Below are 8,288 nucleotides of genomic sequence, written 5' to 3'. Positions count from 1 at the left end.
TTAGGTATTAAAAAGTTTGCTTGCGAGATTTGTGGAAGAGCATTTGGTGACAGCTTTGGTTAGAGAAGACATATGCAAATGCACCTCCATCTGAAAGACTTCAGATGCGATGTATGCAACAAAGGATTTCGTCGCAAAGAACGCTTACATGCACACATGCAAAATCATGCCGGTGTGAAGAAAGTCGTATGCGAGATTTGTGGGAAGGGTTTTACTCTCAACTTCAACTTGATAAAGCACACGAAAATTCATACTGATACCAAGCAATATAAATGTGATATATGCGGGAAAGATTTTTTAACTAAGAGAAGTATGAACATGCATCGGATATGTCACACTCATGCGAAACAAGAACAATGCCATATATGTGATCGCAAGTTCCTCTTGAAAATCACTTTGAAAAATCATGTGTTAACCTACTATGGTATCAAAAGGTTTGCCTGTGAGATCTGTGGGCAAGGATACGTCCAACGCGGTAACTTGAACCGTCGCATGCAGACTTGTACAAACTAAACATTTAGTTAGTTGACTGTCAACTAACTAACAGTTTTTTGAGTAGTTCTAGTTCTAGTTCTAGTTGCGGATTTTCAAAATTGCGTAGTTCTAGTTCTAGTTGTAGTTGCGGATTTTGAAAATTTCGTAGTTCTAGTTCTAGTTTTAGTTGCGTATTTCAAAAAAATATTAGTTGCTGAACAACTAGAAACACTCGTGTGTCCTGCGTGATGAGAACTCTCCTCGCGTGACAAGTGAGGTTACTGAGGGTTAGTTAATACATTGATAATATATAGTTAATACATTGATTATGCCGAGTTCACTGATAACTCGGCTCAGTTACAACAATCGACAGTGCGCAGGGACACGCGATCTCCCGCTGAGGTTGTTTACTAATTGGAATGTGAACTAGTGATCTCCTGCTGTGCGCTGGCGAGTATTATCTCGGAACTAGGGCTGGGCACAATGAATCGAGTACTCGAATCAGAATCGAGTATTAATTTCGATGATTCGAGTCGAGTAGTAAACGGCGATTTTTTCGAGTACTGAAATTATACGCTCCTCGCCACTTCAAGTTAATTTACCAACAAGAATTATAGTTTTGATACTATTTTCCACAGAGGAAGCCTTGAAACCTTGATCGACTGTGTCGCAGCATACGAGACATAGTACAAAGCTACGAACGTTACTGGAAATAACACATTTCCGAAGTCATGATCATCCCACAAGAGAGAGAGAGAGAGATGATATTCTTTTTCGCCTGCACCATCGAGATGCTTTGACGACGGAGTTGCGATACGGCCCAATGAGGTCATCTAGTCTGCGCCCCCGTTTTTTTTTCTCCTCCATGCTATCCGTGATTGCTGAGCGCCTAGCAGGATAGCTGCGGGTACCAATTTTCGAGTCTTTGGTATGACCCGACCGGGGATCGAACCCACGCTCGAGAAGCCGGACGCATAACCATTACGCTATCCCACAACATTGTCAAGATGGGCAAGGAAATCGGTATGGTCGAAAAAATACCAAAGTACCTTTAATGTAACGGATAACAGGCATTATGTTCTTTGCGGTGGCATAAAAGTCACATATTCGAATATTGCCATATCGCATTCCGTTGTGACATCATAATGAGTGATACTCGAATACTCGACTCGACTCGAAGCGTAGTACGTGATTCAGAATCGAATCACTCAGGTACTCGATTTTGCCCAACCCTACTCGGAACTAAGAGGGCTTTCTCGGATGCTGGAATTTTGTATTCCCCAAAGAGGGCAAAACTCAACGAAAAAACATTTTCGCTGTGGATTCGCTGCAATCAGCAACAGCTGCAGAAAATGGTTTAGTTTATCCTTTACTGATTACAGATAGTTCTGTCTGTCTGATTTTTCAGTAATTTCGTTGTACCGACGTTCGTGTGGAAGGCTGGAACGCCGAATTCGAATAAAAAAAAAATGAATGACTTGATTGAGAATTAAATTTAGTTAGTTGTGTTTTAGTTAGTTAGTTGCCGATAATTAAATTTCATTAGTTCTAGTTCTAGTTCTAGTTGCGAGTTTTGAAAATTGAGTAGTTCTAGTTATAGTTCTAGTTGCGGAATTTGAAAATTGGGTAGTTCTAGTTCTAGTTATAGTTGCGAGTCTTAAAAATTGAATAGTTATAGTTCTAGTTCTAGTTGCGATTTTTGAAAATTCAGTAGTTTGTACAAGTCTGGTCACATGAAGATTCATTTCGTCATCCCATAATACGGTTTTTGAATTTGTGTGAATCATTCGTATGTGAATATGGAACGAGAGGATACAATACTGAGAGATCTGAAAAGCGATGACGGAGGCACATCTGTTCACGTAACCACTATGTGAAGCGTGTAATGTTCCTGAAATAGTGGCCATATATGCTTATACATTGCGGAAAATATGACTTTAACCGGAGACTGCTTGCTGATGTACGTAATGAACTCGCAGATCCCTTCACATTTACAATGTCCATTCGACCAACTCTATCGTGATTATTTACTCAGGCCGACACGCTCATGATTTCGGGTCGCGAGCATGTATAGGTGTTCAAATTATTTTCAATTTATTATCCTCCTTAGCCCTTAGCCAAGAAAGCAAATATCAGATATATCGTCTCTGTGGAATCAAGGAAGATTTTTTTTCATGGTTGTTTGTCATATTGTTACAAAGTTAACCATGACCAAGATATGAACAAAAAAATGAAAACTCCACATTAGCTTAATGGGCATAAATTACCTTTGATTTTACAGCAACGATATATTGGCATCATGTTTAATTTATATTGTTCTTGGCGCGCAAGGTCATAAATGTAGACAGGCCCCGCTCACTTCACTATAATTAATAATATTAAATGATAATAACGTAACTACCACTTCAACACACATGTCGGAGAAATAAGAGCATGCGTTTGAAAAGATTGTACTATATTCACTAAATTCGATGATAATACAGATTAACGTAATGATGAAATGAGTATAGATCACATTGAAAATTCGCTTCCAACATCCCGATGCGAATTTGTGGTCACAATACCGACATGATTGTCTTCGGTTCGGGATCCAAGCTGTGCGAAATCTTGCCGGACCTTTTTGTGATTATACTCTTATGTTTGTGGATATATGTTGGTATACTTCGACTAGGATTATATAAGACAAGTAATGAGTGTCAATCGTCATTTTCTGGTGTGTCTTGGTTTGGTGTGGATATCATGTGTACCGTAATCTGATTGGATCCCATCTGCTCTCAGAATAGGTAGATTATGGCATCGTGACCTCCGGTGTTAGTGATTCTATTGTTGAAAAACGAATACATTGGATTCGTATTGGAAGTTATTCGTTTACGTTTACTATCTTACAAGGCATAGAAAGCAAAAATAAGATACATCTGCAATGGATATTAGGAACATGATATTTTCCAGGGATGCGAAATTGGCAACCGCGTATGTGGGGCGCCGTCACTGGCGCCATTAATCCTTCTAATTTCTGACTTGCTCATTATTCCATAATTTGTACTTAAATTTGGCACATTGGATCCGCGTCGTTGCACCACTTTTGAAAGATGTTCATCGTACCAGATGTTTCTATTCCCAGCCCAAATTATGGTACTATACGTACGACTATATGCCCCCCCCCCCCGGATTTCTAGCAAACAAATCCTCTGTTCAATTCGTTACGCCGGCAAAAAATAGCAGAACCTTTTAACTTCCCGATTCGTGGCATCGTCAAAGAGAGAGGCAGACATTGTGAGAGATACAGGGAGGGAGAGATGAACAGAGAGACGGGGAGGGGAAGAGAGAGAGATTTTATTGCTTCGTCAACCGAAGCGTTAACAATTGAGCTTTGCAATCGTGATTTCTCGATCTAATTTACGGGTGGCTTCACAGTCAGATGGAGTTGGACTCGTACGACAGGTCTTTCCACAAGGAAATTGTTAACATATGTGCCGACATCCTGTTTACCACAGGGGCGGGCAACATACGGCCCGCGGGCCGGATCTGACCTGCTAAGGGATTCCCAACGACCCGCAGAGAGTTTCCAGTCCATACCGTTCTGTTCGGGTCTACATGCATTTGCGATCAAACATTTCGACCATGTAAATGAGCAGAGCAAGCCGAGTTCCGTGCCGAGTTCCATTCCGAGTTCTGTGCAGTCTTTGCCAGGGTTTCGACGTCCGACATGCAACCAGAGTTCAAGGAACTCGTTGACAACTTTGATCGTCCATAGATCTCATTGACTTCAACAGCATTTAAAGTATATTACGTTAATAAATTCATTATATACGGTGTTGTTTTTCTATGCTTTCTACTTAAAACTCATATTATATGCGATTTTATAAGTAGGCCTATGGAAAATGTTGTATAGGTAAAACTGATATAGGCGGATATATACACGAATATTGTATCGATTTAGGAATCCGCCCCAACCTCCCAGTACGCCATTTTCCTATATCCAACCAGCGTACTATAGGGAAGTTGCCCGCCCCTGGTTTACTGCTTGTATTTTAGCGATGCCCGATTCCCCGAAGCAGATGAAAGAGTTGTCTGCAACATCGGCGCATTGTATTTATAATTATGAATGGTTTACCACTACATGTAATTTAAGACCTTATGTTGGACATAAAATCTTACACGCTCTATTTTAGAAATATATCAGGGGTGAAATGAATCATCCGATACGCTCCAGGATCAGTATATATGCGTTGACTTATTGCTATTAAACATCACTCAGTTTTTGTCAACCTGGTTAACTACCGGTCAAGATAACCTATGATAAATATTTATCTGGTTAGCTTCTCATTGCATTCGATAGATATCATATAGTGGAAACTGTTTTCGCAGACATTGTAACTGCTAACCTGCATTGTCATGTGAGTCAGTTTTGCCTGACTGCTGTCACAATATTGCTTTTCAATGAATACACGAATGCACTCATCAGGTAAACCTATATAGTCACAGAAACATAAAGTGGGCGCAGAAGAATCGAATGACGGAACAGTCACGAAAAGAAGGAAATTTGAATTAGGTATGATTTCAAATTGATTCAGATGATTTTACACATGATTTTGTATCATTGATGTAAACGAAGTTGATGAGTACGAAGTTTATGTTGTTGATGTTAGACATCTACCAATTTTTTCCCCCGTAGTGTATTTTTCGATCATCACCCTGGATTGTTCTCTCTGAAAATCGGCTAGTGTCACACTATTCCGTTTGGAAAATATTTAATGGGTTAATAACGTGATAGTGTCCACATCCCGTGACATCAAATAAAGCTGCCGCTGTCCATGATCAGCAATGTTTAATCCATTCTATAAACAGATCTATATTTCTGGTAATGGAAGTAGCGCTGCATTTAAAACAAGTCATGTTTTAAAGGCCATTTCCAACCAGTATTGTATAATTTTGGAAAGCTGTATAATTATGTCATAATTGTCTAAATATACCGTCGAAATATTATTTAGTATGAACCTTCTCACTACTGGATACTAAACCTAGTTGACGACTTGACTATATGATATGGAATGTTTGGAGGCAGTTATTTCTCTATGCAGCGCAGTCGTGGACACTTCGCGTGAAAATATATATTGAATACAAGTAGCCTACCACTAAACTAGTTTTCCAGGTCATGCAGATGAGTGAGCCACTGTGTTGTAATTTCAGATGGAACTCACAGTCACAGTAAAGCCACGGCTAAAAATGCATGGGCGCCCTGGCTATATTTTAAACATGTTTGTTATTTGTTGATTAGGTTTTGCTGCACTCTGAATTATCCTTATTTATGGATACGTAGTGATTTTTAGTGTGTAAATACCAAGCAAACACATCGATAATTGGTTTAAATATACAATGTGACAAAGCCTTAAATTTCGAAGTCAGTCAATTCTGGACCATGAAAATGTATAGTTCACATTTGGAGGAAGTAGCATATTGCTTTTATTATGTGATACATCTCATCAATGTTACTCTGCCTCCATACAGGTCATCAATGTCGAATATCACAAATCTGTATCTTCATATATGCTGGGATGAAACAAACGTTCCCAATTGCGGGCGATATAGCTTGTTAAAATTGGATGTATTATCTTATGAAATTATGCTGACTCCACAATGCGTATTTATCAGTACCCATTGTGTTTACTGTTCGGGCATCACTGTTGTTGCGTCATTATGTGGTCATTGGACGTTAGGTTGCCCTTCCGACTAGTCCGTAGCCACCCACCGATTCGACGGTCAATCGTCGTCTTTGGTATGTGTGTGACATAATCATTACAACATATTTTATGTTATCTCATTGAAATGAAGTCAGTTTATATTCTTTTCTTGTCAATCTTCGTCAAATCCTCCCACGCGATCGTCAAGTATATATAAATAGGGGATTCATAGTTAACATCCTTCAGTAACGCAAATACGTCTCCCCTGATGATGGTATAGCTAGTCTATCGCCATAGCGTAAACTTGGATGAGCATGTAAACTGCAGGAAATAAACTGTGGGTGTTACATCAGGTGCTGGGCGTTCTAGTCGATGTTGGCTATGGATCAGGGGTTATGAAATTGGCGTTCACGAAGGGTCAATCAGAATCCTGGATTTTCTGCCAATCTGTTGATTGGTTGATTGATTAATCCAGCGATTAGAATGTAGAGTAGATGATCATCACGCCAAGGAGAGGATTTTAAAATTCGGTGTCACCCGAATAGTATTTACCTTGGCTAGCGATGTAGGTAGGCGTGTGCTGTATGTTCGAAGTCATGAACTTTAGCAGTTCGCGGTTCCACTTTCCGGCTCGTTCGTGAATCGCGCAATTTCGGACTTTTTACGCTATTGAGCTATATTGAGTGTATTCTTACATCGTATGTTCAATTGGTAGTGAGAAAATGACCCGAGGTGTGTAAGGGGGCGAGGCCGCCAGAATTGGAATTTAAACGTCCTATAAACAAACGCCGATGACCAGTATCCCGGGGGTTGTCGGTATTTGCAGCACCCGTGGCGAATCGGCTATTGAGCACTGATATTGCAGCAGCAGCCGGTCATTTTGTCTCAAAGTAATTCGTTCTCTAATATCGCTATCAATTATTTGCTCCCATACGCCTTAAATGAAATTTTTGCTGTTCTGGAAATAAGATAATGGCATTACTTGATATCAACGGACCCAAAGTTCTCGAAAGATATAGCCTATACCATTGTTAATATTAGCACTGATGACTTGTCGGCTCTGGGGTCTGCGGAAACTAAAACAAAAATTTAAGGGTTTGCGCGAGAAAAACTTGAGACCCACAGCAGACGGAATCTGACTCGAGGACATGTCCGGACCGAGTCCAGACTTGAGTGTTGGAGGTTTGTCTTGGCACCTCGGTATCCCATATTCCTAAGGCTTAAATGGTGTGTCTCGGATGGTGTAACCGTAAGCGGCGTGTTCTAGTTCTAGTTTTAGCTTGAGTCAAAATAGGCAACTTCCATGAATTCGGTCAATGTCGTGCATATAATGAATAATCTTATTTGTGGAGCTTCTTGGAGGTACAGAACTGCAATATACATTTGAATAGAATATTCATATTAAATATACTATCCAATCGTATTTATGCGGAACATTACACTGGTCAACACATATTTTTAGGCAGACTGATTCCTGATTCCGGATATGATCTCACATTTTTCAAATCGACTCTTGTTGTGGAGATAACCCATGGGGCTATTTTGACCAAATCTCCCATTATCGCGGTATTGACTAGATAAAAAATAGGCTTAATCGTACTATAAAGTTTAGAAATTCAATCTACTTGTTATTTTTACACACAGAAGACCATTTTAATTCAAAATACAGCAACAACACTATATTTGAGGGTAATAGACTTATCATAGTTACAGACTTTCACGGATATCATGTACATAAATAAACTCCAGTCATGTATATAAGTATTCACCTAGATACTCAAATAACGTGGCATTAATTCCATCAGTTTTTCGTCAACCACATATTATAAATTTGAAATAATCGGTTATAATACAATATTACTGATATATTTTAAATCGAAATTGTTTTATGTACGATTTTCGCCTGTAAGCTATTTAGTGCAGTTTCTCGAAAGGTTCCGGAAATGGTCTGACATAAAATGTGCAATGGTTCATCTCATCTGCCCCGGTACCTTTCGTTTGTTGTTCTGATGTCTTGGTAGAACCTCTTCCCTAGCTAATCAACAAGATGATAGGGAAATATATCAAGATGACTGAACAGGACGTGAGCTTTTATGCTCATGCTTGTGCTCAAGTGTTCGATATGCAGATACG

This window comes from Botryllus schlosseri, chromosome 6, assembly GCF_051294905.1.
Source record: "Botryllus schlosseri isolate E-star chromosome 6, Bs_hap1, whole genome shotgun sequence".
Classification (NCBI taxonomy): domain Eukaryota; kingdom Metazoa; phylum Chordata; class Ascidiacea; order Stolidobranchia; family Styelidae; genus Botryllus; species Botryllus schlosseri.
The sequence above is the reverse complement of the archived record's forward strand: the minus strand, read 5'-3'. Positions refer to the sequence as shown.